General features: G+C 44.6%; 1 long non-coding RNA gene across 1 annotated transcript in view; it reads left to right on the forward strand.

Annotated features, from left to right (window-relative positions):
- Nucleotides 1-6,556, forward strand: part of LOC136326215 (uncharacterized) — a 34,876-nt gene extending 28,320 nt beyond the window's left edge. The window contains exons 13-15 of the long non-coding RNA XR_010729413.1: nt 597-711; nt 920-1,010; nt 5,828-6,556. This is a non-coding gene — a long non-coding RNA (uncharacterized lncRNA). The remainder of the gene's footprint in view (nt 1-596; nt 712-919; nt 1,011-5,827) is intronic.
- Nucleotides 6,557-27,841: the final 21,285 nt, after the last annotated feature.

Raw genomic sequence — 27,841 nt, forward strand, 5'->3', positions numbered from 1 at the left:
AGGATTTGTTAGGGTAGTTGAACTTAATCTTAAATCTTATTTGATGAGTGACTGTGGACTTAATTGTAAGATCTGCAGTTTCTGAAAATAATAGTAGAAACTTAGATTATTTTTTTTCCTCATGGAGTACTGTAGTTCTCTTTAAAAGAAATTGAGGTGTCATGGTAATTTAAGCATATTTTAAGTGAAACTTTGTTTTATTTTGGGAGTTAATCCTAAAGTGACAGCTTCACATTTGAGATTCTATCATTAATCACTGTGTTTTAAAAGCTCATAATATAGTATAATTTCATCATCAATACTATATTTTAAATTTAGAATTAAAGTGGACTGCTTGACACTAGAAATCCAGGAGCTTTCATCTTTGAACTGATCTCATGAGAACAATTAGATTTCAGAATGGATTATTACTGTACTACTTTTGATAAATGCCACAGTATTGATATTTGCTACCACTGAACTAATCCCATAACAACTTTCAGTACAACTCTTGTATCCTGATCAACAAAGTGTCACATAAATATCTAAGCATGGTATTAAGATGTGCAGAACGTCTGTGCCTTTATTTATATCAATACTTGGGGATTTCTTCCTAGGATTATGAAGAAGATAAGGAAGAAGATGCAGGGATGGGAGACAAGGGAGACAACAGTAATGAAGGCACCGGTAGCACAGATGGCATTGATGGATATGAAGCTTGATGATGCTCAGGTAACTGGTTAGGATTTTGACCAACCATTTTAAGGACTTCCTTGGAAAACTTACTGTTCTCCAAAGCTATAAAAAGTCCTATATTCTCAGAACACTACAACTTTTTATACCTTTGGGTTTGTTTTTTACTGTGGTTTAGTTTGGTTAATATTTTTTAAGATAATTATATTTGATTTGTTTGTACTTAGTATTTGTATTTTGTTTTTAGGGTGGTGATAGGATGGATCCAGGTACAGAAACAGAAGACAGTAGGGGTGGAAGTGAAAGTAATCAGAGAGCTGCTGATTCTCAAAACAGTGGTGAGATTTTTAGTCTCTTTTTTTTCTTTTTGGACAGAGATAGAGAGAGAGTCAGAGAGAGGGACAGATAGAGATAGACCGACAGGAAGGGTTAGAAATGAGAAGCATCAATTGTTCATTGCAGCACCTTAGTTTTTCATTGTTTGCTTTCTCATATGTGCCTTGACTGGGGCACTGCAGCAAAGCGAGTGACCCCTTGCTTAAGCCAGCGACCTTGGGCTTCAAGCCAGCGACCTTTAGGCTCGAGCCAGCGACCATGGGGTCATGTCTATGATCCTATGTTCAAGCTGGCAACACTGTGCTTGAGCTGGTGAGCCTGTGCTCAAGCAGGCGACCTTGGGATTTCAAACTTGGGTCCTCTCACCTGAAAAACTTTAAGACATTCTAATGCAAGGCCTAACTCAGCACCAATTAAGACAGAATCTCTAAGCATAAGAGTCAAGCATTCATACTTTTTAGACTCAGCAATTCAGTTTAATACTTATTAAACCCTCATTGATTCTAAAAAAACAAACAAACAAACAAACAAAAAACTTGGGTCCTCTGCATACTCAATCTGATGCTCTATCCACTGTACCACCACCTGGTCAGGCTAGTATATTTTTCATTAGGGATTTCTGGTAATATTTTCTAAATTAGGATTGCATTTAATTACCACATAGATAATAAAACTTGGTTAGTAAATTGGCAAGCAAAAGGTTGGCTCTTGTTCTAGCTTTGTCATTTTATTCTGTCATAAAATCTGCTATATTTATACCTGTAAAGTACAGTTATACCATCGTTTCTACCTCATTGGGTTACTGTAAGGTTAAAATAATTTGAAATCTTACACAGTATGAAAAATGCTATCTGTTGTTGCTGTTCTTCCTAAGAGGAAAAATTAAATCAGGAACTTCTGTCAGCAGTTCACAACCAGAAGAGGTCAGTCTAATCAAGCCACATGTTTCAAGAGTTGTGGGAATTGGATCTTTGCAATGTTGTCTGCTTTTCCAATGAATAAAAGACTTTTGACCAATATAGAATGGGGGTTTTTTTGTGTTTTTTTTACAGAGACAGAGAGAGAGCCAGAGAGAGGGATAGATAGGGACAGACAGACAAGAACAGAGAGAGATGAGAAGCATCAATCATTAGTTTTTTGTTGTGACACCTTAGTTGTTCATTGATTGCTTTCTCATATGTGCCTTGACCGTGGGGCTATAGCAGATCAAGTAACCCCCTTGCTCAAGCCAGCGACCTTGGGTCCAAGATAGTGAGCTTTTGCTCAAACCAGATGAGCCTGCGCTCAGGCTGGCGAGCTCGGGGTCTCGAACCTGGGTCCTCGGCATCCCAGTCCAACGCTCTATCCACTGCGCCACTGCCTGGTCAGGCTACGGTCATTTTACTTTTATTTATTTTTTATTGATTGATTGATTTTAGAGAAGAGAGACATATATATATATATGGAGAGAGAGAGAGAGAGAGAGAGAGAGAGAGAGAGAGAAAGGGGGGAAGAGCAGGAAGCATCAACTCCCCTATGTGCCTTGACCAGGCAAGCCCAGGGTTTTGAACCAGCGACCTCAGCATTCCAGGTCGATGCTTTATCCACTGCGCCACCGCAGGTCAGGCCAGGCTACAGTCATTTTATAACAATCTGATTATTATAAAGGTCAAAGAGCTTTTATGATTGCCTCATGGCTGACTGATGGTGGTGAAGTGTATGGAGTGTCGGCCAAGGATGCTTGAGGGCCCTGGATTGAAACCCCAAGTTCGTCAGCTGGAGATCGGGCTTGTGGACTTGAGCACAAGATCATCATCGTGGTCCCAAAGTCACTGGTTTGAAGCCCAAGGTCACTGGCTTGAGCAAGGGGTCACTGGCTAGGCTTGAGCCCCCAGTCAATGTACATATGAGAAAGCAATCAATGACAATTAAAAGTGAAGCAACTAGCAGTTCATGCTTCTTATACTTCACTCCCTCACACACACTTCCTGTTTCTCTGTCTAAAAACAAAAGGAGTCTCCTCAAAATAAGATGCTCTTGGCAAAGTGGTAAATTTGTTTGAGTGCCATTTTCCTGAAAGCTATCCTAGTATTAGACATTAGTTTACAGTACATTTAAAAAAAAATACACGCCAACTTTTATATACTTATCACTCGGGACTAAGTTACAAAAGTTTAAGATGTGCTGGAAGTCATGCCTGGACTTGGGGAGGGAGAGGGCCAGTGACCTTGGGCCAGGACAGATAGAGAACCTTCTGGTCGGGAGGAGGGTAGCCTGTAAGACACATTACTGACGGGGTCCCTGTTAGGCATCCTGACAGAGCAACAGAGCGTTTGGCAAATGGCAGTCAGGATGTCAAGCACGGGCTTTGAGGGCCATTGGCACCCTCCCTCCCCCAGGTGCCAAGTCAACCCAAATAAACATGCCTTCTAAATAGGGTGTGCCAAGTAAGTGCAGCTTCAAGCCCACCATATCCCCAACCAGATAGCCACTGTCAGGCCCTTCTAATAGAAGTTCTGGTCCTGCCACTGTCATTTCTGATAACCCAGGTGGTGCGCAGTGTGTTTGTTTGGGAGAGGAAAGCCGCATTGACCAAGCTTATGGTTAAACAAAGCAACTTAGTACTTTGTAGGCAACTGGCCTAGCGTCATCCCCTCATCTTTGTTATAGGAACTCTACTTCACAACTGGAAAACCTACTTGGGAGTCAAGTACAGTAATTGGGTTCCTCATTTTAACTTTATTCCAGGCCCCATTATTAAAAAAAAAAAATCATTCCTAATTAGGAAAGTTTCCATTTACCCTGTAATCAGTCACAAAAATTCAATTCTCCTAACACTTTTCTTTAAGAGATGGATTAGTGGAATTAATATAGTATCTCTTTACAAGTTGATTTTGGATGGTGTAGAGCAGGAATCTGGAACCTTTTTGGCTGAGAGCCATGAACGCTACATATTTTAAAATGTAATTTCATGACAACCATACGATATGTTTAACACTAAATACAAGTAAATGTGTGCATTTTATATAAGACCAACACTTTTAAAGTACAATAAGTCTCTGAATTCTTTTTAATAACGTTGTTATGCTGTTGCTAACCAATGATGAATAAAGTACTTCTTACCATTATTGCAACTTCTGGTGCTGCATGGTTTTGCTGATGGTTTTATAGTCTGATTGATACGTGGTGAGGTTAAGCTTCATGCAGGCGTTGAGACTTCCATCCGTTAAACGTGATCGTAGGTTGGTCTTAACGTTCTTTAGATGTGAGAAAGACTGCTCACAAGCATACATAGAGCCAAACATTGTCAGTACAGCAATACTCACACACTGCAGTGTGTGGTATGTGACGGGAAGCTTGTTCCAAGTTTTGACAGTCAGCTGGTCCGCGGGTTGAAGTTTTTTTATTTCTCACCACTTGTGTTTGCTCACCAACTCTGCTTGCTGTTGTGCAAGTCTTTCCAAATCTTCATTCACTGACTTGAACTTATTCATCCACATGTCTGAGGCCTTCAGGTCAGCAGCTTGTAGCTCAAAATCTCTGACAGACACACCAGGGATGTAACTCAGGTCGGCGCTGTCCACTGCACACTCGTGTGGATGGGTGATGAACTTAAAAAGACGAGTGCGCTAACGAAATTCGCCAAAGCGCACTTTGAATGACTGCAGGAGATTAGATGCAAAGCTCGCTAGCTGCTAGAGGTCAAGATGTTGAGCAGGGTCACTAGCTGTGCATGCATATTTAAATTCTCCCAGTTTTTTTTTTTTCTTTTTTCTTTTTTCTTTTTTCTATTTTTCTGAAGCTGCAAACGGGGAGAGACAGTCAGACAGACTCCCGCATGCGCCAGACCGGGATCCACCCGGCACGCCCACCAGGGGCGACGCTCTGTCCACCAGGGGGCGATGCTCTGCCCCTCCGGGGCATCGCTCTGCCGCGTCCAGAGCCACTCTAGCGCCTGGGGCAGAGGCCAAGGAGCCATCCCCAGCGCCTGGGCCATCTTTGCTCCAATGGAGCCTCGCTGCGGGAGGGGAAGAGAGAGACAGAGAGGAAGGAGGGAGGGGGTGGAGAAGCAAATGGGCACTTCTCCTATGTGCCCTGGCCGGGAATCAAACCTGGGTCCCCCGCACGCCAGGCCGATGCTCTACCACTGAGCCAACCTGCCAGGGCCTAAATTCTCCCAGTTTTTCAAAGTGTAGAAAACGACCTGTTTCAATGTCAGGGATGAAGAGTTCCAGCTAGTTTTCAAATACAAACACTGCTTGTTGAAGGGATAAGACTATTTCCAACATCTTGCATTTTCACATTGAGCTGGTTCAGATGTTCAGTTATGTCCCCGAGATAGTAGAACTTCAGGAGCCACTCAGTGTTAGCTAACTCAGGATGCTCGATGTTTTCCATTTCAAGAAAAGTCCGGATTTCACTCAGACAAGCCACGAAATGGCTGAGCACCTTCCCTCTTGACAACCAACACACATTGCTATGCAGAAACAGACCAGGGTAATTATTCCCAACTTCATCCAGCAGTGTTTTAAACTAGCGATCATTTCAAGCTCGGGCAACAATAAAGTTGACCACCCAAATGACCAGCAACATCACCTCATCAAGCTGCTCGCCACACATCTGAGCACCAAGTGCCTCCTGATGTGGGATGCAGTGAAAACTTAGGATGGGTCTCTTTTCATGTTCAGGAAGAAGGGCTTCGAATCCTCTGTTTTTATCCACCATGCATGGAACACCATCAGTACACACCGAAATAAGTTTATCCATTGGTAGACGTTTTCTTTAGCGAACTCAGTGAAAGACTTGAATAAATCCTCCCCTCTTGTTGTCTCTTTCATAGGCAAAACAGAAGACTTTCCTCACGTGGTGTGTCACCGACAGCATACCTTGTAATCACGCTGAACTGGGATAAATGGCTTAAGTCTGTTGACTCATCCAAAGCGAGAGAAAAGAATGGTGCTGCATTTTTGTCCTTCACTTGTGTTGCCTCAATTTGATTTGCCATCATGATGGTACGATTGTGAACAGTTCTTGCCGACAGAGGCATGTCTTTTATTCATTTGATTATCTTGTCTTTATCCGAAAGGTCGTCAAAAAGTTTATAGGCAACATCAAGCATGAATGTTTTGGCATACTCCCCATCTGTGAATGGCTTTCCGTTTCTCATAATTGCTAAAGCACCAGCAAAGCTGGCCGAATTCCAGTCACCTTGTTGGGTCCAAACACGGAGTTGCTGCTGACTAGCTTGCACTCTGCACAGTAGCTCTTGACATGCTTTTTTCCTGCTGTCCTCCGCTGGATATTTCGATGCAAATGTAGTATGGCGTGTGTCGAAGTGCCGCTTTATATTTGACCGTTTCATCGATGCAATTTTATCATGGCATATTAGACACACTGCAGAACCTGCTCTCTCCACAAAGGCAAATTCCTCTGTCCCTTCCTGCTGAAAAGTATTATACTCCTCATCTTATTTTCTTTTAGCTATCTTCTTTGTCAAAAGGGTTTCTGCAATTATCTAGCTGACGACTTGATTAAAAGGAGGGAAGTTTACTTCCTGACCTTACAATGACCCCAATATGTTATACATTATCCAATAAAAATTTGGTGTTGTCCCTGAGGACAGCTGTGATTGGCTCTAGCCACCCGCCACCATGAACATGAGGGATAGGAAATGAATGGATAATAGTACATGAGAATGTTTTTTTCAATATTATTAGTTTTTTTCTTAAAGATTTGTCTGCGAGCCAGATGCAGCCATCAAAAGAGCCACATCTGGCTCGCGAGCCATAGGTTCCCGACCCCTGCTCTAGACAAAGGGATCACAAGCCCTTCCTTACCCACTCCAACCAGTAATTGTGTAAGGCCAGGGGCCACCATCGTGGCCATTCACATGCAGGTTCTCATTGAATTCGGGCAGATGGTAAAGAAATGGCAGAGTTGGAGAATGGTGGGTGTTGGTCAAATAAGTTTTTGACCAACAGAAAATCTGCTTTTCTCATACAGGTCAAGGGGTCAGGAGGCCTCTGCAATGCTGATAGCAGGAACCTAGAGAGCAAGAGCCCCTGGTCTGCCTCATTTTATAGTGTAGAAAATTAAAGCATTTAAGCCAGTATACAAATAAGGAAGTCTCTGATACAAAGCCACTTATCTGAGGCATAAATGGGACTCCTCCTAAAAGTGTACCACCCCCTATCATGCAATAGTCAAGGGTGTGGGGAAAAGCTTAGTTTTGAGAAGACCTTAGTATTAGAAGGGAGGGAAAATGCTGTATTAAAACTAACCCTTAGCCCTGGCCGGTTGGCTCAGCGGTAGAGCGTCAGCCTAGCGTGCAGAGGACCCGGGTTCTATTCCCGGCCAGGGCACACAGGAGAAGCACCCATTTGCTTCTCCACCCCTCCACAGCGCTTTCCTCTCTGTCTCTCTCTTCCCCTCCCGCAGCCAAGGCTCCATTGGAGCAAAGATGGCCCAGGCGCTGGGGATGGCTCTGTGGCCTCTGCCCCAGGCGCTAGAGTGGCTCTGGTCGCAACATGGCGACGCCCAGGATGGGCAGAGCATCGCCCCCTGATGGGCAGAGTGTCGCCCCATGGTGGGCGTGCCGGGTGGATCCCGGTCGGGCGCATGCGGGAGTCTTTCTGTCTCTCCCGGTTTCCAGCTTCAGAAAAATGAAAAAAATAATAATAATAAAAATAAAACTAACCCTTAGGCTATAATGACTTGGAAAGCTTACAGCCTGTCTCCCACACCCAAAGTGAGCAAACATATACATCATATTAACAAACACTTAAAGAACTAAAGATGCCTGACCAGGCGTTGGCACAGTGGATAGAACGTTGGACTGGAATGTGGAAGGACCCAGGTTCGAGACCCCAAGGTCACCAGCTTGAGCATTGGCTCATCTGGTTTGAGCAAAGCTCACCCGCTTGGACCCAAGGTTGCTGGCTTGAGCAAGGGGTTACTTGGTCTGCTGTAGCCCCACCGTCAAAGCACATGAGAAAGCAATCAATGAACAACTAAAGTGCCACAACAAAAAACTAATGATGCTTCTCATCTCTCTGCATTCCTGTCTGTCTGTCCCTATCTATCCCTCACTTTGACTCTGGCTCTGTGTATGAAAAAATAAATAATTATTAGGAAATAAAAGATGGGTTTAGAAGGGCTTTGCAATTACTGCTGGCAGAAACACTGCCCTAGCAGAGAAACAAATGACTGTAGGCCGCAGCCCCAAAACCACATCTTTTTTTATTTACTGGGCAAAGTAGCAAGCCAACGACTCTTCTGATTACAGTTTCCAAGGTAACACAAGAATTCCACCAAGTGCATAAACCCCCACCAATACATAAACATACACAAAAAAGCCAGTTTTAACTTCCGAGGAACATGGGGGGGGAAGGACCAGCATCACAGATAACAGGGAGGTGTGGGGAAGGGTTTAGCTTTTTGCAAACGAATTAGGGGGTTGGGGAGCAGCCAGTACCCCACACTTCTGTCCCCCAGAAATAACTAAAAGTCCTGTTGATTTTTTGGTCCCCGAGAGTTGGGGAACTAGTATTTGAATTCTACGTTTTGAATATATATGAAATATTATAAAGTACTGCAGCACAGATTCTGAAAGGCACTGTACCTCATTTCATCAAGTTCACATAGAGACACTCAGTCCAGATAAGTTTTGAAGAGTTTTATTAAAGGAGGAAATTTTAAATATGCCGGCTGCATATGGCTGACAAGGGGCATCTGCAGGCCCAAATTGTGCAGCTCCCCAAAACTAGTTCAGGGGCTGTTTATATATCCTTGATCACACTTGGCGGGGAGAGCATGACATTATGGCACAATCATTAACAAGATTATAACATTTGTCTAGGGCAGGGGTCCCCAGACTTTTTACACAGGGGGCCAGTTCACCATTCCTCAGACCATTGGAGGGCCGGTCTATAAAAAAAACTATGAACAAATCCCTATGCACACTGCACATATCTTATTTTAAAGTAAAAAAACAAAACAGGAAGAAATACAATATTTAAAATAACAAACAAGTAAATTTAAATCAACAAACTGACCAGTATTTCAATGGGAACTATGCTCCTCTCACTGACCACCTATGAAAGAGGTGCCCCTTCCAGAAGTGCAGCGGAGGTCAGATAAATGGCCTCAGGGGGCTGCATGTGGCCCGCGGGCCGTAGTTTGGGGACCCCCGGTCTAGGGGATACACAGAAACATTAACACTTTCAAGGTAACAGAATCAGATATTTACAAATCTTTCTGGGTTCCTCTTCCCTCACTAGCCTAGAGGTATTTTATTCTCAAGATTTCAGGAAAGACCTGACCTGTGGTGGTGCAATGGATAAAGCGTCAACCTGGAATGCTGAGGTTGCCGGTTCAAAACCCTGGGCTTGCCTGGTAAAGGCACATATGGAGTTGAACCTTCCTGCTCCTTCCTTCTCTCTGTCTCTCTCCTCTCTAAAATGAATAAAGTCTTTAAAAACAAAAAACAAATTCCAGGAAAAGGGAGGAACTACAATCAGTGCAAGGTGGTATATAAATTCTGCCTCCTATTGAAAGAGAAGAAGTTTCTTGGTTAACCTTTATTTTAGATTTAAAACTAAATGACCCATTGTTCTTGTAAGCCAGAAACTTCTACATTCTTCTCCCTCCCTTCCCTAAGGAGGGACAGGACAGGAAAGCCTGACCTTTCCTCCCAGAATATCAATATTAATTTGCAGCTTTTTAGTACCTTACAACAGAAAATATGTAGATGTTCAGTATATGCTTTAGCACAGTGGTTGGCAAACAATGGCTCGCAAGCCACATGCGGCTCTTTGGCCCTGTAAAGCCAGAAGCCACGGCCACCATCACAGACACCTGGCCCGTGCAGGTTCACATTGGATTCGGACAGACAGTAATGAAACAATGGAGCCAAGAACTGGTGGGCCATTAGCTTTAATCCTAGCTTGTACACAGCGGGCAAGAAATACACACGGCGAGAAAACACTTCCCTTTCCATTCAGGGCTCCAAAAGCCAGTAACTTATCCGAGTTTCCTAGAATCAAAGTGTAAGGTGGTAGGCAATGGAGGAAAGGTCACGTGAGAAACCAGACCGGGGAACTTTGGCTAGAACCACCCACACCCATGCGTGCCGAAAGAAACTTCCCAGGAGTCCTCTGGAAAAGGGCGACTGTCTGCCAGCCAGTGAGATTTCACCACGTCATACTAGCTCGACCACCCTACAGACCCTTTAAATATCCCCCATACAAATCACTCCATGTGACTTCCCTGGCCTCTGTCCCTGGGACTAGGGAACATCATCCCAGAAGCACTGTACTAAATAAAACTTTTATTATTCCACACTTTGTGGATACACCCTTCCTTCATCCTCGGCAGGGAAAAATACCTTACACCAGTGATTTTCAACCTTTTTTGAGCCGCGGCACATTTTTTACATTTATAAAATCCTGGGGCACACCACCTACCAAAATGACACAAAATGACACTCTAACACAGTACATATTTTACATATAGTTAATAATATAGTTTCTAAATGTATTTATACTCAGTGTGAAACCTGGGCCTGTTTCTATGAATACAAACGGGATATCCTGGCAGGAATGGTAGAAAGACACACACGAAGCTCTTCCTCAACAGTTCTCAGTCTCTCTCTGTTTTTAGTTTTTATCGCAGTCAAGCTTGAGAAGCTCATCACATAGATATGTGGTTGAAAACAGGAGCACTAATAGATACTGGAGCTTTCATCAAGGTTGTGGGTTCAAATCAATTTGGCAAATACTCTCTATTTAGAGACTGGACAAAATCAATTTTAGAAAATGTTGGGTACTTGTGTAACATCGTAAGTCCTCAGAGCATCTCTACTGTCAGATTGAGAAGTTTGCTTTCTAGGTTAGGATTCTGATAAATACTAGAGTTCTCCCTGAGGTTGTGGGTTCAAATCCCATGGTCAGCTGGCTGCAGGGGCCTTGGTTCTGTCTGTTTTGATGGTGTATATAGACTGAGCTCTTTAAGAAGATGACCCTTCAGGAGGCCATATACAATATAGATAACATTGTGATGCATTGTATATCACCCTCTGCAGGGGCCTCTTTTAAAAAGAATAAGGTCAAATATCTATATACACCATCAGGATAAACATAACCAGCTGAGGCTGAGCCTTCATCTAGTGGTGGCAACATTTACCTCCAGTCCTGACCAGGATTAGAAATCGGGACCATGGGAAGGAGTAGCAGCTTCAACTACTCGCCACAGCCACACAATGACAAGTGCTCGGTAGTCCGAGCAGGGACCATCCTGGGTGTGGATGAGAGGCGGCCTACTATCAGTTCATTGCTAGTGGTTGGGATGAATCCTAGAAGGTGATTGGTCAGTGAGCGTGCCTTGTGCCTCCACTCTTTCTGTCGCTGATAGCTGGAGGGATTGTGAGGGGAATGTTTATGTTCGGATGGAGGCTGATGGCGGTGGGCCGGATAAATAGCCTTCATGGGCGGTATCTGGCACGCGGGCCGTAGTTTGGGGACCCATGTTTAATTTCCCCACAGCACACATGACCATGTCTCATGGCACACTAGTGTGCCGCGGCACACTGGTTGAAAAACACTGCTTTACACAAAGATTTCTAACCTCACCAATTTCATTGACCTCTGTTCCCCATCTCCTTCTCTCTGCACAAACTGGCTTCTTTTTCAGCACTCCGCCATCGTGGCTACCTCTGGCCTCCTCCATGTGGCCTTTCTCTGCTCTCCTTTCTCTGCTCTCTCCTCTAATGCTAATCCCAGGAACTGAGCAAGCTCCCTGTCTACCCCACTTTATAGTGTAGAAATCAAATCCTTAATCCAATATACAAACAAGGAAGTCTCTAATACAAAGTCACTTATCTGAGGCATAATGGAATTCCTCATGAGAGTGCACCACCCCACATCATGCAATCAGTCAAGGGTGTGGGGAAAAGCTTAGTCTTAAAACTAAGCCTTAGGCTATAACCACCCTGCCTGCTTACAGCCTGTCCCCCACACCCAATGTAAACTATAAGACAGCAAACATATACATCATATTTAAAAACTTATTTGATCAACACGCCCCTTGAGTGCAGCTCTTTGGCCAGCTTAGGAGTACCCTAATTAAGTTAATAACAATGTACCTACCTATATAGCTTAAGGTTAAAAGATTTGGCTCTCTAGAGAAATTTCAATCGTTATCCTGTTGATATTTGGCTCTGTTTTTTGTTTTGTTTTGTTTTGTTTTTTGTTTTTTTTCCATTTTCTTCTGAAGCTGGAAACGGGGAGAGACAGTCAGACAGACTCCCGCATGCGCCCGACCGGGATCCACCTGGCACGCCCACCAGGGGCGACGCTCTGCCCACCAGGGGGTGATGCTCTGTCCCTCCGGGGCGTCGCTCGGCCGCGACCAGAGCCACTCTAGCGCCTGGGGCAGAGAGGCCAAGGAGCCATCCCCAGCGCCCGGGCCATCTTTGCTCCAATGGAGCCTTGGCTGCAGGAGGGGAAGAGAGAGACAGAGAGAAAGGAGGGGAAGGGAGTGGAGAAGCAAATGGGCGCTTTTCCTATGTGCTCTGGCCGGGAATCGAACCCGGTCCCCCGCACGCCAGGCCGACGCTCTACCACTGAGCCAACCGGCCAGGGCTGATATTTGGCTCTGTTGACTGATGAGTTTGCTGACCACTGCTCTAGCATAATAGAAACTTGAAGCATTGTATCAATATATCCCATTTACTTACTGAGAAAATTTTACCTTACCAATACCAATGATGAAAGCATGTAGTAATTTAGTGTCTTCTTTTTGGTTTTACCCTGACTTTTTTTTGGTTTTTTTTCTAGAGACAGAGAGTCAGAGAGAGAGGGATAGATAGAGACAGACAGACAGGAATGGAGAGATGAGAAGCATCAATCATCAGTTTTTTGTTGCAACACCTTAGTTGTTCATAGATTGCTTTCTCATATGTGCCTTGACCGCGGGCCTTCAGTAGACCGAGTAACCCCTTGCTTGAGCCAGCCACCTTGGGTCCAAGCTGATGAGCTTTTGCTCAAACCAGATGAGCCTGCGCTCAAGCTGGCGACCTCAGGGTCTCGAACTGGGGTCCTCCACATTCCAGTTCAAAGCTCTATCCACTGCGCCACCGCCTGGTCAGGCTACCCTGACTTTTAAGTGAACAATTATGTTATCTTTTTAAATAATATGGTACCATTCTATCAATGTGTTCACTCAGATTTAGCTCACTTCTATAAGGACACAGTGGGGAAGCAGCTTGTTAGGCTTGCTCGCTGGTTTACCAGCTGCAAGCAGTTCGCCTGATGGGAACATGAGAGAGTAGCAGCACCACGTGTGTAGGGTCTGTGTAAGGCTATGGGTGCTTGCGCTCAGGGGGACTGCAGTGATGGATTGCCTGCCCGCCACTGTGAGGGGCCATTTTGTGTTTCTTTGCCTGAGAAGTGGTTCTCCGCTCCTGTGTGTTGGTCTGCAGCTGTGAGATTCTATTAAAGGGAATGGCCCGCTTTCCAGCTCCGCAGGTTCTTTACCGTCAGCACAAGTGCTATGTGGACCCGCCTGGCCTCGGCCACAGGCGTCGCACACAGCTCACTCTCAATTTTGTATTTTTAATACTATTTTAAACTTGAAAAAGACCTGAGAAGTCATATAATGGCCCCAGGCAGGTAACCTCAAATGTTATTTAGAGACAGTAGCTTTTTGTCAGATCATTTTGAAGTACTAAATGAAATAAAATATTGCTAAATATATTTTAACTGGAGGTCCCCTCCCCCCAAAAAAGAATTACTAGTAATGAAGTTAAGTACTGGCTAATTAAAGTAATCCATTATTAACATTCTTGAGGGGAGGATGATTTTCTATATTGAAATACAAAAAGATTTTGAAGTCTTTTTTAGGTTATATAATGCATACACATACATAGTAGTCCAAATTTTTTTTTTAATGAATGTAAGATTCTTTTATTTATTTTTTATTTTTTACAGAGACAGAGAGTGAGTCAGAGAGAGGGATCAACAGGGACAGACAGAAACGGAGAGAGATGAGAACATCGATCATTAATTTTTCATTGCCCATTTCAACACCTTAGTTGTTCATTGATTGCTTTCTCATATGTGCCTTGACCGTGAGCCTTCAGCAGACCGAGTAACCCCTTGCTTGAGCCAGCAACCTTGGGTTCAAGCTGGTGGGCTCTTGCTCAAACTAGATGAGCCAGCGCTCAAGCTGGAGACCTGGGTCCTCTGCCTCCCAGTTCGACGCTCTATCCATTGCGACACTGCCTGGTCAGGCAGTACTCCAGAATTTAAATGAGAGACTTAGAAGGGAGGGGCAGGGAGCCCAGCTCTGGTGGAGGCCCTCCTGTACAGGGCAGCTGCTCCCATTCAGTTGCAGATACGCACCACGTACACTTTGCTCAAGCCGGGCTATTGACGGCATGGCAACGTACTTTTGCCTGCCCTAACGGCCCTCCTTAAAGGCCAACGACTTCACTGGACATGGCTCTGGACTGTACAGGCCCCCCACCATTGATGGGTGTCCTTGATGGCACCGTGGGGTAGGAGGCTGGAGATGGACCTCCAGTTAACTCCCTGGGAAACCAGCATCTGGCTGCGTAAAGTAGAAGTCTATTATCCCTTGAGTGTCAGGGAGACAGTATTATGAAGGGCACCTTTGTAATTTCTTCATGGCTCATAACAGAGTTCTCCCATTTTGCTACATCGAACCAGCAGATCCTGGTGTACAGGCCATTAAGGTTTGGTATGTCCGTACTTGAAACCTATGTGACTTTCAACAAGGTACTTAAATTCTTTATACCTCAGTTTCATTTTCCTGAAAGAGGCCAATGATAGTTCGTACCTTGGGGTTTGTTGTGACAATTAGATGATACAGAGCACTTGAGTGCAATACTTGATGTGTGGTCAGCACTTGCAAAATGCTGCTGCTGTTATTACAGGCAGGTTATGGCCTTAAATGCCAGCCTATGGTTTTCATCTCATCTGTGTAGCCACTGGAAGCCAGTGGGAATTTTTATGTAGAAAAGGAGTGTGGACAAGGCCTGCCAGGGGTGAGGACAATGGAGATGCAAAGACCCAACTCCGGAGATCAGGTTCAGTGACGCAGATCCGATTTATTCAGGAAGTAAGCTAGCTTATATACAGAGGTTCAGCCTATAGGGTGTTACAGCATGTTCTTCAAAGACAATGGCTGAAAAGGTCAGGGAGCTGCCGGGTTGGCGCTGAGTTACCTCCCCACAGCGGGCAAGCTCCCTCCTGGGTGTGCCTAGGAGGGTTTCAGGGGCTGGAGTGTTCTCACAGCATTGCATCAGCCACAGCTGCTAGGAATGCGCTCTGCGCTCTAGCTACAAAGGAGGAGGAAGAAAATGTCATTTAGGAAGATTCAGCTGGTAGCAGTAATGACCTTGCTTACCAGTAAAATGAGAAGGGATTGGACAATGAACAGGAATAAGGAAATTGAGGGAAGGAAGCACGTTTGGAAAGAAAAGATGAGTAGTCCTTTGTGGATATAGGTAATTGTCCACTTGTACTAAATTTTTTATTGGGCTATATTTCTGTTACTACCTTTAATTTTAGATCTGTAAATAAAAAGAAACAAGTAACAGTGAATATTCAGTCTAGATTAAATTCACAATATATAATTTAAATCCTACTTTTGAAGGACTGATATTTCTTATCAAACCCAATCCAGGGACAGATTTTGCTGTAACTTTTGTGAAAAGAAACAGATTGGGGCTTATGAATACAGAGTTTCATCGACTTCCTTTCCCTAATGTTCACCTATTTAGTTCAAGTCACAAAGAACCATTTTATTCTTTATTTGAATTCTCTCAATAGATTTCTTTAAAATTAAAAAAAAAATTTTTTTTATTTTAGTGAGAGGAAGCAAGGCAGAGAAACAGACTCCTGCATGCACCCTACCAGGAAACACCCAGCAAGCACACTAGGGGGAGATGTTCTGCCCACCTAGGGCCGTTGCTCTGTTGCAACCAGACACAATTTTTAGTGCCTGAGCCAGAGGCTGTGGAGCCATCCTCAGTGCCTGTGAAGCAGGAGGAGTGGAGAAGCTGATGGGCGCTTCTCCTGTGTGCCCTGGCCCCAAGACGCCGAGACAACGCTCTACCACTGACTCAACCAGCCAGGGCTCTCAATAGGCTTTTTGTGTGGTCTCCAGGTTGGGTTGAGCTGCTTTCGGTTAGGAATGTGTATGGCATGCTCTGTCTTCCTTTTTCTGCATCGTTTCTGGTGCTTGACTCTGTTGGCCGTAAAATTGTGGGATGCACAATTCAAGGAGTCTGTCATCATAGATGTTGTGGCCAATAGTCTGTAGAGTAGGTCTCTAATTTCAGTGATGGACTGTTTATTACCATCTGAGGTCTCCTTTTTCACCTGAAAGGGGGAAGCCAATGATAATATACATTTTCTCTTACTGTAGTTCAAATGAAGTTTTCTGAATATCTACACTTAAACTCCAAATACCATACATTACTTAGTTATAGAAAAGAAAGCTTACTACAAAACATAGGTACAAGAGCCTGGCCTGTGGTGGTGCAGAGGCGAGAGTATTGACTTGGAAGGTGGAGGTCCCCGTTTCAGGACTCTGGTCTTGGCCATTTAAGGCATATACCAGAAGCAACCATGAGTTCATGCTTCCTGCTCCTTTCCCTTCCCCAACACACCCCACCCCATCTTTCTTTATCCCTCTCTGTCTCTCCCTCAAATCAACAAATCTTTTTTTTTTTTAAGAAAAAACAGGTACAAGGGCAGAAGAAGTGCTCTATTGTGTATGTACATGTGAAAGGTGATAGTAATCATTTTCACTATTAACCAACACTTAAAATGTGCTTTTATGGTTAGAGCATTCTGCTAGAAGAAATTATTTGAATATTAGCAAAATATTTCCCTTTTCTAAACAGCCTGAAGGAAAATGCAATAAAATTCAGTCATTTTATAACAACTTGATTATCATAAAGGTCAAAGAGCTTTGATGATTGCCTCACAGCTGACAGATGGTGGTGTAGTAGATGGAGTGTCTGCCAAGGATGCCGAGGACTCTGGTCTGAAACCCCAAGTTTGCCAGCTAGAGTGCAGGCTTGTTGGCTTGAGCTCAGGGTTGCCAGATTAAGCACAGGGTCATCAATGTGATTCTGGCTTGAAGCCAAAGTCATTGGCTTGAACAAGGGATCACTGGCTTGGCTTGAACCTCCAGTCAAGGCACATGAGAAAGCAATCAATAAACAATTAAAAGTGAAGCAACTATAAGTTGATGCTTCTCACCTCCCACACACACACACTTCCTGTTTCTCTGTCTAGAAACAAAAAGAGTCGCCTCAAAACAAGATGCTGTTGGCAAAGTGGTATATTTGTTTAAGAGTGCCATTTCCCTGAAAGTTATCCTAGTATTAGACATTAGTTTACAGTTCACTTAGAAAAATACACGCCAACTTTTACATCCTTATCCCTCCTACATAGATGCACAAGGAATCTATCAGCAATTTTGGTCCAGATGTGTCATTTTATGGGTTAGGCAGCTGAGAAAGGTCAGATGACTTACCTCCCACCCCAGACCCACACGTCATTTCCTGTACAGCCTATTCATTATAGCTACTTTCTTGATGTGTTTTGTCACTTGAAATAGGGGGTTGCACTAGATTACTTTAGGGCCTTTTAAACTAATACTCATTTGTTGAGCACCTAGTGTGTGCAAGACACTGTGCTGGATGCTGGGGGCGAATGGCTGGGATGGGGGAGGTTACAAAGAGGAGTAAGATGGGGTACTTTCCCTCAAAGTAGCTCCTAATCTTATGTTTTAAAGCAATTTTCCTATAAGTATTACTATCTGCATCACGAGCTTACCTTTTTCTTGTGTTTCTTCCATTTTTTCCACAGGTAATACACAGATAGACCAAGCAGAATAAAAAAGACAGCTTCTCCCATAATATATATGAGATATAAAGAAGCCTGAAATATATTCATGTTCGCAAAACTGAAGCATAGATTGTTCATAGGGTAAGGTAGACAGTGAGATGGAGGACGATTAACTTTTAGATAAAGCGCTTCTTCCGGTAAAATCTCCCATCCAATCCTGGCCCAGGTTGGACGAGTTCTCTCACAAGTGCCCAAACTTCCCATCAACAGGCAGACAAACAAAAAATATATTGGAAATAGTCCATGAAAGGACATCTTTCCTTCTCAATCAGAACAACAACAAACACTCTAGCCAAAAATACGATCAGAGACAGAGCAGAAATGCCCTGACTGTGGTCAATGTACTCCATAAAAGTACTGAGAACAGTCGTCCCAGGCAGCAGTATATAAACTCCTGATCATTGTTACATCATCGGTGACAGGACAGAGTCAGTGACACCAGAAAGAACACATTGAAGCTAGAGGTGTCAGCTAGCCAGGCACCTTGGGTTTCTTTTCTTTTTTTACTGTTTTAAATTTGTTTGAATTGATTTTTTGAGAGGGAGAGGAAGAATGTACTAATATCTTGCTGACTAATAATTTCAAAATGTAATCATACTAATGGAATTTCATGGAAACAGTTAATCCCTTTCAACCCTTCTGAAGTATGGTTGCTGTATATCTATATATATTTTTTGTTAGGTGAAAGGAGGGGAGATAGTGAGGCAGACTCCTGCATGTGTCCTGACCAGGAACCGCCTGGCAAGCCTGTCTGGAGCCGTTTTTTGAGGAGGCCCAAGGCTGATGAACTCCAAGGGAGAGCCATCCTCAGTGCCCAGGGCCAACCTAAACTGATCAAACCACTAGCTGTGGTAGGGGTAGATAGAGAGATGGTGGGAGGAAGCAGATGGTCACTTCTCCTGTGTGTCCTGACCATGAATCATACCTGGGTCTTCCATATGCTGGGCCGATGCTGTAGCCACTGAGACACCCACCAGGGCCATGTTTTACATCTACTTTAAAAATATCTGTAGCTAGCCTGACCAGGCGGTGGCGCAGTGGATAGAGCGTCGGACTGGGATGCCAGGTTCGAGACCTCGAGGTCGCCAGCTTGAGTGCAGGCTCATCTGGTTTGAGCAAAGCTCACCAGCTTGGACCCAAAAGTCGCTGGCTCATGCAAGGGTTTACTCGGTCTGCTGTAGCCCCACAGTCAAGGCACATATGAGAAAGCAATCAATGAACAACTACAGTGTTGCAAGGAAAAACTGATGATTGATGCTTCTCATCTCTCTCCGTTCCTGTCTGTCTATCCCTCTCTATCCCTCTCTCTGACTCTGTCTCTGTAAAAAAATTAAAATAAAATAAAATAATTAATTAAAAAAATATATATCTGTAGCTGTACCATTTTACACAACCTACAATTGTTTCTTTTTTTTTTCTCTGAAATATTCTTCCTTTCAAATAGTTAAGCAAAAAAAAGTACCTTCCTCTTTTAAATTATGTCCCTTTGGTGGCAATGTGGTACTATTAGGTAGGTGGTGGGGGCAGGGAGTTCGGCTTGGCATGTGCAAAAAAGATGAGTTGGTGAGGGGACACGGTATATGATAAAAGGTTGAGGCAGAGGCCCTGTCTCTAAGGATTTTACCACTAGGGGTAGAATTGAAAAATAAGATAAATAAAAAATCTCTGATACTGTGTACTAAATTGGAAGGTAAATCAGATTATAATCACATAACAGTTGCTAAAGCAGGGAGTTTTCTTGGGGGAATTAGGACTGTTGCAGTATGTTTAAGCTTGGAAGAATGAGTAGAATTTTGGAGGGTGGACAAGGCATATTATATTGTGGAAACGTCATAAGCAAAGCAATTCTGTGTAAACATCAATTCCACAAATATTTATTGAGCACCTCAATATGCTAAATACTGTTCTAGGAACTCAGAATGAGTGTTCACCTAGGCACAATACAAAATCTTTGTGTTCAGGGAGTTTCCTTTCTAGTGAAGAGACATACAATCTATCTAAATCTATATATCTATGGAGTGCTGTGGAGAAAAATAAAGTGGTAAAGGGGTTATAAAGTGGCAGCAAGTGAATGAAGGAGAGTGTGTTGTTTGATGGAAGGCAAACAGGAAAAGCCTCTCTGAACAGGTGATGCTGGAGAGAGACCCAGGAGACTGAAGGTTGAGCCACGTTGACCCCGGGGGCAGATGGAACAGTTAGTAAACAATGGATAGACTCTCTGGATGAACGTTGGAAGGCATAAAGCTGGAAAGATAGCTTGTGTCTAGATAGACCTTGAGGCCTTGTATTTTCTTCAGTAACCATTAGGGAGTCATTTATAGCAGGGCAGTCAACCTTTTTATACCTACCGCTCACTTTTCTATCTCTCTTAGTAGTTAAAATTTTCTAACTGCTCACTGATTCCACAGTAATGGTGATTTATAAAGTAGGAAAGTAACTTTACTTTATAAAATTTATAAAGCAGAGTTACAGCAAGTTAAAGCATATAACAGTAATTACTTACCAAGTACTTTATGTCGAAGATTTTCACTAAGTTTGGCAGAATAAATCTTTATGAAACAACTTACTATAGTTAAATCTTTTTTTTTTTTTTTTCATTTTTCCAAACCTGGAAACGGGGAGGCAGTCAGACAAACTCCCGCATGCGCCCGACCGGGATCCACCTGGCATGCCCAACAGGGGGCGTCGCTCTGTTGCATCCAGAGCCATTCTAGCGCCTGAGGCAGAGGCCACAGAGCCATTTTCAGCACCCGGGCCATCTTTGCTACAATGGAGCCTTGGCTGCGGGAGGGAGGGGAAGAGAGACACAGAGAGGAAGGAGAGGGGAAGGGTGGAGTAGCAGATGGGCGCTTCTCCTATGTGCCCTGACTGGGAATCAAACCCGGGACTCCGGCACGCCAGGCCGTCGCTCTACTGCTGAGCCAACCGGCCAGGGTCTAAATCTTTTATTTATACTTTGGTTGTTCCACTACCACCCACCATGAAAGCTGGAACACCCACTAGTGGGCTGTAGGGACCAGGTTGACCACCACTGATTTATAGTGTTGAGGAGAGGCATGAAGTGCTAAACTTACTGAGTGCTCTACTGTGTACCAGGCACTGTACCAAACAAGGTATTTGCATGTGTTATACTAACATTTTCTTTAATTCTTACACCACCCCATGAGGACTGCAATATATTGCATACATGCTATGGATAGGGAAACTGAGGTTAGAGGATTAAGGAATTTTTGTGGTTTCATTGTTTGTGTCTGCAGAATTTCACATGTTGAAATCCTAATGCCCAATATGATGTTATCAGGAGGTGGAGTATTTGGGAGGTCATTAGGACATGTGAGTGGAGCCCTTACGGAGGTGATTAGTGTTCTTTTAAAGAGAGCCCCCACAGAGCTCCCTAACCCCTTCCACTTCGTGAGGACACACAGTAAGAAGGCTCTGACTCTGGAGGAAGAGGGCTTTCACCAGACTGCATCTTGGCTTAGCTTCTCAGTCACCCTCCCCCCAACTGTGAGCAATAAATTTTGTGTGTTATAAGGTACCTTGTCTGTGGCCTTTTCCCATGGTGGCTGCATGGACAAAAAGAGGCATGGTGGCATTAGGAGGTTGCTTGCCATAATCTCCTTTCTCTACCAGCCACCCAAAATAAAATAGTGCTCTCTATAAAATCAGTGCGCTTATTACACAGATGCTACTTTGTGATTATAAGGCCCTGAGTTCCCACTACCAACTCATCCCTTGCCTAAACTCCAACCTATATTGAAATGGTGGGGAGAACAGCTAGCCTGTGCTCCTGCCCTCCAGTGAGGGGCCGCGCTCCCACACATCACCTGCCTGGTCCCACACCCTCCAAGAGGTGCTCATATTGCAGGAATCAAAGGAGGACAAAGATGCCCAGACAGATTGATGAAAGAAGTAAGATTTATTAAAGCCAGTGGAGCACGTGAGACTTGTAGCTCCAAAACACGGGCTCCCGGAAGTTGACTTTCTTATAGGTTATATACCTTTACAATATCTAAGCAATGTGCATATGATTTCTTTGATTAAGGTTTCCCAGGACTCAAGGAGAAGGGAGGAAAAGCTTCCGGTGGGGTAAACAAGGGAGAAGGGGTTTCTAGATCACTGGCTATAGTTACATACAGATCCTTGCTTTGTATTTTAACTCTGGGATATAGTTCATTTATTACTGGCTGACTTGGTTACTCCTGCTAGCCCCTTTCCCTTGTATTCTTTTCATTTCTTTCTTCTCAGGGATGAGGGGGCCTGCCCAACCTTCCTCACTCAGGTGCTGCTGCCCTTTGCCAGGGGCCTGAAATGGCTGAGGAACAAAGAGAATCTGAGCTCAGACAAGGGTTCCACAGACCAGGAGGGAGGAGGGGTGGAGCCCGCCCCTCCAAGGGTGGGCAACAATTGGCAAAGGGCCAGAGGGTTGCCCTGGCAACGGCAGCGGACCCCGAAAAAGCTGTGGCTCCTGCGGGGCAGGACTGTGGACTGGCACTAGGTGGTGCCCCGAAGCAGTTTCTATAGCCGGAATGCAGCCTCTGGTCTCCGCCTCCGCCAGGGAGCTCACACTGTTGTGCCCCCTGCACTGGCCCACTGGCGGAGGGTAGGACTCGCAGGAGGAGCAGCAGGGGCACTGCTGTGCACCCTGAGGCCTGACCACAATCCCACCCTGTGAGTGTGGTTGATGAGGGGCCGTGCAGGGCTCTCTTAGCGAGCTGACCCCCGCCCTTCCTAACTTCTGTACCCCAGTGTTGGGCAAACCAACGTGTTGCAAATGTAAAACAAGTGAGTTAGGTTTGCTCACTTGTATCTTGCATTGGCACGGGGCACGGCCAGGTGTGTGTGGTCTGTGGAAGGCTGCGGGGGCTTGCCCTCAGGGCGCAGGTTGCAAATTGTGGACTGTCTGCTGCCCTAGGTAAGGGCTGTTGTTTGCTGGAGAACGGGTATATTCTCCCAGCCTGTTTTGGCTGGAGAGTCCAGAGGGAGGGAGGGAGGGAAGGGGAGAGAGAGAGAGAGCGAGAGCGAGAGCGAGAGCGAGAGCGAGAGAGCGCTGAGGGGCTTGGGAGCCCTGCTGAGACTGGTGGGGGGGGCCTGTGAGGAGAAAGGGAAGCAGTGGTCCCAGCCTGTTTTCTCCCCCCTCCCCTCCTCCCTTAGGAGGCTTAAATAAACCGGACGGCCCACCATTTTCTGTCTCCACAATTCCTTTACCGTCTGCCGGAATCCAATGAAGAACCTGCATAGCCAGGGCATTGGCCGCTGGCCTTATAGCCAGGATGACCTCCAAGTGACAGCCGTACCCTGGGAGCCTGTTTCACACTGAACATGCTGCAAATCCCGCACTGATACAATTCCAACGTTGCTAGTAAAAGCAGACCTGGCTTCAGTAGGGCCAGGAAGGAGCCTGCCTGCTGACATTGCAGGATAGGCTTTTGGGGTATACTGTAGCTACCCTACCTAATGCCACGCAGGTGACAGTAAATGATTTATACAGTTACGTTTTACATCTCCAAGTGTGTTGTAATATAAAACTGTAGTTTCAAGCCCTCTTCTCCATAAGCAGCCATCATGAGAAATTAAAATGTCTTTTATTTTCCAAACAGCAAATAGTAATTTAAAAAGGAGAGGTAGACTTCTTGTACTCAATCATAATAATAGTAAGGAATAGATAAATATTAGGTTTCTTCCCCCACATTACTCATATATGTTTTCTCTATATGACTATTTTAAATTTGCATAGATAATCATTGTTTCCCAAGGTGATGATGCCTGTGATAATATTCTTCCTCACATAATCAACGTGTGCATATTACAAAGGTCTCTGCCACTGTTACACACGCAGAGAAGGGACCAGGGAGACTCTTTAAAGAGGACAAGATACTGCAGTGTGTTCATTGCTTGTTCTAAACTCTTTTGAGATTTTTGCTTTGTAGCTTCCATTTTTACACTAATGCTCTAGAGCAGGGGACGGGAACCTTTCTGGGTGAGAGAGCCATGAACGCCACATATTTTAAAATGTAATTATGTGAGAGCCATACAATGACCCGTTTATGTTATGCATTATCCAATAAAAATTTGGTGTTGTCCCGAAGGACAGCTGTGATTGGCTTCAGCCACCTGCAACCATGAACATGAGCAATAGGAAATGAATGGGTTGTAATACATGGGAATGTTTTATATATATATATAAAAATATATATATATAAAACATATATATAAAATATATATATATATTTTTTGTATTTTTCTGAAGCTGGAAACGGGGAGAGACAGTCAGACAGACTCCCGCATGCGCCCGACCAGGATCCACCTGGCACGCCCACCAGGGGCGAAGCTCTGCCCACCAGGGGGCGATGCTCTGCCCCTCCGGGGCATTGCTCTGCCACGACCAGAGCCACTCTAGCGCCTGGGGTAGAGGCCAAGGAGCCATCCCCAGCGCCCGGGCCATCTTTGCTCCAATGGAGCCTTGGCTGCGGGAGGGTTAAGAGAGAGACAGAAAGGAAGGAGTGGGGGGTGGAGAAGCAAATGAGCGCCTCTCCTATGTGCCCTGGCTGGGAATCAAACCCGGGTCCCCCGCACGCCAGGCCGACGCTCTATCGCTGAGCCAACCGGCCAGGGCCAATGTTTTATATTTTTAACGTTATAAATTTTTTTATTAAAGATTTGTCTACGAGCCATATGCAGTCATCAAAAGAGCCACATCCGACTCACGAGCCACATGTTCCCAACCCCTACTCTAGAGGTAGGTGGTGGTCCTTACGGCAGCCTACTTCCGTTTTTCTTCCCTCCTCCTTAATATGCTACTGCTAAGAGATGGACTAAAAAATTCCATGAAGTGCCCTGGCCGGTTAGCTCAGCGGTAGAGCATCGGCCTGGCATGCGGGGGACCCGAGTTAGATTCCTAGCCAGGGCACATAGGAGAAGCGCCCATTTGCTTCTCCCCCCCCCCTCCTTCTTCTCTGTCTCTCTCTTCCCCTCCCGCAGCCAAGGCTCCATTGGAGCGAGGATGGCCCGGGCTCTGGCGATGGCTCCTTGGCCTCTGCCCCAGGCGCTAGAGTGGCTCTGGTCGCAGCAGAGCGACACCCCGGAGGGGCAGAGCATCGCCCCCTGATGGGCAGAGTGTCGCCCCCTGGTGGGCGTGCCGGGTGGATCCCGGTCGGGCGCATGCGGGAGTCTGACTGTCTCTCCCCGCTTCCAGCTTCAGAAAAATACAGAAAGAAAAAAAAAATTCCATGAAGTAATATTTTAAAATGACATAACTTTGTACTAAGTATCTCACCCAACAACATGAATGAATCTTAGAAATGAAGCGTTCAGTGAAAATAATTTATCAGTGCGTGCCTGATGGGTGGTGTCTCAGTGGATTGAGTGTCAACCTGAAATACTGAGGTCCCAGGTTTGTAACTTGGAATCACCAGCTTGAGCATGGGCTTATCAGCTTCAGTGCAGGGTCTCTGGCTGAAGAGAACAATCTGTCTTGAGGCCAAAGGTCGCTGGCTAGAAGCCCAAGGTCACTGGCTTGAGCCCAACCTCGATGGTTTGAGCAAGGTGTCACTAGATTAACTGGAGCCCCCCGAGTCAAGGCACATATGAGAAATCAATCAATGAACAACTAAAGTGCCGCAACTATGGCTTGATGTTTCTCATCTTTCTCCTTTTCTGGCTCTCTCTCTCTCTCTTCTCCTCCAAAAAAGAAAAAAGAAGTTTGTGAAAGACTAGATAGATTTTTATAAAGCTCAAAAGCAAGCAAAATCAACCTGTACTGTTTCAATATGCCTACATATGAGGTAAAACTGTTTTTAAAAGGAAAGTAAAGGTATAAGCCCAGATTGTGATTATGTCTTGGAAGTGGGCTGGGGATGGAACAGGAAGGGGCATGGAAGGAGGGTTAATAGTACTGGAGGTGTTCAACTGGGGCTTCTGTTGATTAGAGGGGTTCTCTGACACTCATTATTTTGCTTCAAAATTTAGAAATAGGTCAAATATACTAGCATATACATAACAGTATATTACATATTTTTGATGTATCAAATATTACATAATGGTGGGAAAGGTACACAGAAATAAAGATAGCTAATTTAAAGCCAGCTTGCCATGTTTATACTAACTAGTGCATGTGGACGAGTTTATTGCTTTGGATGTACACACACACACAGAAGATATTCTCTCAAAGTATCAGAAATGTGTTTTGGTTTTAAATTATTTCCCACATTTCTTTGCAAGAATTTCTCTGTGAATTTCATTGTGACTTTCTGATGAAAAAGAATTAGGTATCATTAAAGCATGGATGTCACCAAGTCTGGGAACGTTAAAAGTTACACATTTCACTTGTAGTGTCTAAAATCTCTTACAGAATCTCTTATGAAGTAAACAATAAAAGGCAAAATTAAACTCACAACCTACAGTCATGAAGCAGTAGCCACTCTTAGCATTCGGTGGCATATCTGTCTAATGGTGGCTGTACGGGACATTGCAGGTACAGAACAGCATCACGGGAAGTTCCAGTGCACAATGCAGCTTAGAAATGCTATAAAGCTTTCTTTTTCAGTAGAGAAGTGCAAAGTAAAATTTCTATTTCTGTCTCTAGAACACCATCCTCAGCATATGCGGTATAAAAAGTGAGTGGTTAGAGACCCATCTGGAAGTTTCTATTAATGAGCTTTTGGAGCAGAAACAACAATGGAAGAGAGCATGACTCCTGTCTTCACAAAAGTGGCTACACTGCGTAAGTTTTAGATAAAATAGGTTTGAATGTCACAAAGCATAAATATTAGGTTCAGTGTTGTTATTTCTGAGACACTCTGATTTTTAACAATCTTCAGTAAGTAGTTACAAGCAATAACCTGTGATACAACTTGCTAATTTTATTCAGTTTTTTTTATTTTTTATTTTTTTATTATTATTATTTTTGTATTTCTCTGAAGTCGGAAAGGGGAGGCAGTCAGACAAACTCCCCCGCATGCGCCCGACCGGGATCCACCCGGCATGCCCACCGGAGGACAATGCTCTGTCCATCTTGGGGCATCGCTCTGCCGCAATCAGAGCCATTCTAGCGCCTGAGGCAGAGGCCACAGAGCCATCCTCAGCGCCTGGGCAAACGCTGCTCCAATGGAGCCTTGGCTGTGGGAGGGGAAGAGAGAGACAGAGAGGAAGGAGAGGGGGAGGGGTGGAGAAGCAGATGGGTGCTTCTCCTGTGTGTCCTGGCCTGGAATCGATCCTGGGACTCCCGCACGCCAGGCGGACGCTCTACCACTTAGCCAACCGACCAGGGCCTTAATTTTATTCAGTTTTAATAACTAAAAATAGGCCTGACCTGTGGTGGCACAGTCAATAGGGCGTCAACCTGGATTGCTCAGGTCACTGGTTGGAAACCTGGGACTTGCCTGGTCAAGGCACAGACTAGAAACAATGGCTCCTCCCTCCCTTCTTTTCTCCCTCCCTCCTGCCTTTCTCTCCTCTCTGTAAAAATGAATAAATAAAATCTTAAGAAAATAACTTAAAATAGTAACTGAAATATTTCTATAGAGAATGTGTAATATTAATCTTAATGTTGTTACCTTCATTAATAATTTAATTTAATTTACTATGCCTTTGATTTTTTTTTTTTTTTTTTTTTTTTTTTTTTTAGTGAGAGAGAAGGGGACAGAAGATAGGGACAGATAGACAGGAAGGGAGTGAGATGAGAAGCAGCTACTAATAGTTGCAGCACCTTAGTTGCTCATTGATTGTTTTCTCGTCTGTGCCTTACTTGGGGGTTCCAGCAGAGTGAGTGACCCCTTGCTCAAACCAGCGAACTTGGGCTCAAATCAGTAACCCTGGACTCAAGCCAGTGTCCTTGGGTTTCAAGCCAGTGACTTTTGGCCTCTAGCTAGCGATCATTGGGTCATGTCTATGATCCCACACTCAAGCCAGCG

The sequence above is a fragment of the Saccopteryx bilineata genome, chromosome 2 (genome assembly GCF_036850765.1).
Source record: "Saccopteryx bilineata isolate mSacBil1 chromosome 2, mSacBil1_pri_phased_curated, whole genome shotgun sequence".
NCBI classification, from domain to species: domain Eukaryota; kingdom Metazoa; phylum Chordata; class Mammalia; order Chiroptera; family Emballonuridae; genus Saccopteryx; species Saccopteryx bilineata.